General features: G+C 55.2%; 1 non-coding gene across 1 annotated transcript; it reads left to right on the top strand.

Annotated features, from left to right (window-relative positions):
- Window positions 1-1,218: 1,218 nt before the first annotated feature.
- TRNAS-UGA (transfer RNA serine (anticodon UGA)) lies at window positions 1,219-1,300 on the top strand. The gene has a single exon. It is a non-coding gene; the product is annotated as a tRNA-Ser (tRNA).
- The last annotated feature ends 2,639 nt before the right edge of the window (window positions 1,301-3,939 follow it).

Genomic DNA, 3,939 nt, shown 5'->3' with positions numbered 1-3,939 from the left:
CAGTAAGTCAGACCCCCCAGCTGCCCGCTACCTGGATCACCTCCCCCCAGGTGCCGCGAGTCACCCTCCAGAGCCATTGCTGGGCCCCGGGGGGCAGCCACACAAGCCATGGGGATGGGCAGCTCCCAGGAATCTCGGCAACGAATCTCCAGGCCGGAGGGTTTCCCCTAGTGCCGGATCCACCCTCAGGGTCCAGCCAGCCAGCAGCTTCCACCCAAGGCTAGTGCGCTAACAGCAGCAGCGTGGCTGGGGGGCTCGGCCGGTAACTGGGCCAGTCGTCTGAGCATGAACCCAACCGACCCCAGGAGTTGGACCCGGGTCACCAGTCCAACCCACCATGCAGGTGCTGCCGCTACCCCATTAGTGCGTGAGCTCCCATGGACCACGCTGGGGAGATCCTCCAGCTGCAGGGTAGATATCCCTGAGCGCCTGGCAGGGCACAGCTCCTGGCTGCCCTGCCCTGCTGAGTTCTCTACTAGGCTGGGCGGATCCAGGGCCAAGGGTGCTGGGTGACAGGGGGGCATTGGCTGTGGGCTGAGACTGTCACTTCCTCCCCTGCCCATCTAACAGGATCACAGCAAACGAAACCAGCTCAGCCTGCAGGGGAAGAGTTCAGTCCAGGGCCTGGTGCATTCTGGGAGCAGGGACGGTGCAGAGAAAGGGCAGATACAGGGCACCTCTGAACACTCCGCGCAGAACTGCTTTTCCTGACCCCCAGCCCCTGTTATCCCAGCCCTGGGCTCCCCTCTCACTGCTCTGCCAGTGCCCCTCACTCCCGATCCACAGACCTCCCCCACTGTATCTGTGACTTCTGCTACTGAACCACCAATGCGCTGACTCCTCTTCTGAGACATTTCTCTGCACAATACTGCTGCTAATCCAGTTACTGACTCCAGGAAACATTTTCCTTAGCCTGGTTCCGTGTGTCACTGGTTTCTATAGCAAAGGCCAGTCCCTGGCCCTGTGGTCCAGACATCCTCATTCACATCAAGCTTCAAGTTGAGAATCATGTCCCATTCCCGCTCTGTGGGAGGGGAGACTTTTAAACGCGCTCTCTGTGCGACTGCACATGGCTAAGCAAAGAGAACAAACCCAAAATCTCCCCTGTGCTTTGGGAGCCAGGTCTGCTGTGGGAATTCTGTAGTTCAGATGACTTCACACCTGGTCATTGTGATTCTTTACCAGTTTCTCTGGCAGTGGGGCAGTTTTGTGCTCACAGCTGTGATGGCCGAGTGGTTAAGGCGTTAGAGTTGAAATCCAATAGGGTTCTCCTGTGCAGGTTCAAATCCTGCTCACAGTGAGGCCTGTGTTTTAGCTACTCTCTAACCCGGGCAATACCCCTCAACAACCCCCTGAGACACTCTCAATTCTCTCCCCACCCCAAGTAAATCCTGTTCTGCTCCTTTCATAGAGATTCCTGGGACACCACTTCTCAGCACCTGAAGCCTCTGGCACTCACCTAGTGCCCCATAGATCAGCCATAGCCCTGGTTCTGCTTCTTTCTCTAGCGTGTCAAAGGAGCCAAGTCAGCGAATCCATGGGGGCTGCAGAAGCAACAGAGAGAAAAAAAAAAAGGGTGCCCAGCAGCCAACTCTGCCCTGGCACCTCCCACCTGCTAGCAGGCCTGGCTGATAAGCTCCTCCTCTTCTCCTTCAGCGCCTCCTGCTGGCCATTGATGGGGTGTGCTGGAGGAGTGAGGAGAGAAAGAAGTGGGGCAGGGTGGGATGGGAAGAGATTTGATGATTTGGGGGCAGGGCCTGAGGTGGAGCAGGCATTGAGCACTGCCCGGGAACTCTCAAAGTCAGCACCTCTGAGCGCAGAAGCCTTCCCTGAGTCTGAGCTGCCAGGATCCCTGCCGCAGAGCAGGTGCCACAAGTCTCAGCCTCTCTGTCCCACACATGGCTCTGGGCACCACCAGGAATCATTTGGCTCCTGGCACACAAGGCAACTTAAAAGCTGAGTCCCTGGACAGCAGCTCAAACCCCAGCCCCTCCCATTAAGAGCCTGATGCTCTACTGACTGAGCTAGCCAGGCTTGCTAAGAGCCTCCTCTTCTTGTCCATGGCCACTGCCAATTCCTCCTTCTTTTCCTCTCTCCTGCACCTGAGGGTCACTAAATCTCCTCACCTAGACAGCCAGCCCGTCCACTGCACCCCAATCCCCCACTCCTGAGCCTCCCTGCCAAAGTCCTGCACCTGGCTCCATAGAATTAATTCTCACATGTCACTGGGAACTCTACTTCTTGTGCCCAGAGAGTCTCAGCCCCCCATCAGTAGAAGACCTGAGAAACACAGTGTCTGCCTTTTCTAAAGAAGTGCTTGGAGGGGCTTTTCTCATGTGGCCTAATGGATACGATGTCTGACTTCAGAGCAGGCATTCAGAGTTCAAGTTGCTTCATGGCTGTGTTGCTGAAGTTTTACCTTCGTGCTGAAAGTCCTGCTCCCTTCAGGGCTGGAACCTCTTCTTGGTCGCTCAGGCCAATGCTCTGGCTTCAGCTAGAGCCTGGGAAGGAGTTGGGGGTTGTGTGTCACAAAGGCTGGGGCATGAGCCGCAGGTGCTTCCAGTCTAGCCTTTGCCCTTCCTGACTTGCCAAAGAAAATGGGCGGCTGCCCGGGCCAGTGTGTAGAGCAGTTTCCCTCTTCCAAGTGTGCACCTGCCCCTGTGCTTGAGGGGGTTGGTAAATAGCACCTTGGGAGCCTGAGTGTTTCTCTGCTTCTTGGAACTGGGGAAAAGCCTCTTGGGGTAAAATCACCTGCCCCACTGCAAAAGTGAGCACTGTGAGTGGGAACAGACAGAGGCCACACCAGGGGACTGGCCCTGCTTTCCTACCTTCTTTTGATGTTGGCCACAGAGCATCACCAGCTGCCCTGCATGCTGGTCTGTGGGTCGCTTTCAGTGGGTGTTTGGTATGGCAGGGAGCAGCCTGGCCGGGGGTCTTTGTGGCTGTCTGCTGGCCATGCAGAGGCATGGTCCTCCCCTCCTCTTGACCCGCCTTCAGTTGCTCTGTGGCTTATAACCCTTCCCTTGGAGCTGTCAGCACCAGCCGCCTCTGCTCTAGGTGTCCGGAGGAGGGAAGGTGTGAGGGACTCCAGGCTGGGCTCCACCCTCCCTCCTGCCAAGCCCTGACTATTAATCCTGGCCCTGGCACTCCTTTCTTCAAGCGCCGTGTGGGCCAGAGGAAAGGTGTGGCAGCAAGCACAAGGGCCAAACTTGTGGGCATCGCGTGAAGCAGCAAGAATCCCAACTAGGTCAAACCACAGGACTACAGGCAGCCATAGCCACTTCTACACCCCAATCCATTGCAGCCATCTCAACCAACGACCTAGTTCCAGTGGGTGTGAGTCACTCAGCAGGAGGGAAAAGACTCACTCTTAAACAACTAGAGACAGGGAAATTGAGCACTTCGAGCTCCAGGGCTTTACCACAAACCAATACCAGGTCCCACTGACATTTGAACTCAGATTGCAGGATTCAGTGTCCTGAGTGCTGCCCATTACACCATGGGGCCAGCTTGTGCTGCCTTCTCTGGCCATCGGTGACCCTCATGGGGCTGGCTCGTGTAAGGGACTGTTGGCCCTTTACTAAAACTTAGTGGGGTTTTTGGTTGGCTAGTTCCCAGTCCCAATAAAAGGGGGAAGGGTCAATGGGAAATCAGGACTCTGAGACTGACATACCCCTGGGGCAATGGTCACCAACTGGTAGGGAACATGTGAGAATTTGTTAATGGAGAAAAATTCCTGGTGAAAATTGGCAAAGCTGTGAAGATTTTGAAAAAATCCAGTGAATTTACACATGAAGATACAAACAGAGAGACAAACACACAGAAAGAAAGAGAAAATCACAGACTGCACAGGCCCACACAGACATAAACAAAAACCAAACGCACACAAACACACACAGCACACAGAGCCATATACACAAAAGGGAAAGCCACAAAAAA

Source organism: Gopherus flavomarginatus, chromosome 16, assembly GCF_025201925.1.
Source record: "Gopherus flavomarginatus isolate rGopFla2 chromosome 16, rGopFla2.mat.asm, whole genome shotgun sequence".
In the NCBI taxonomy this organism is placed as follows: Eukaryota; Metazoa; Chordata; order Testudines; family Testudinidae; genus Gopherus; species Gopherus flavomarginatus.
Note: the sequence above shows the minus strand (reverse complement) of the source record. Positions and strands in the feature narration are given on the sequence as shown.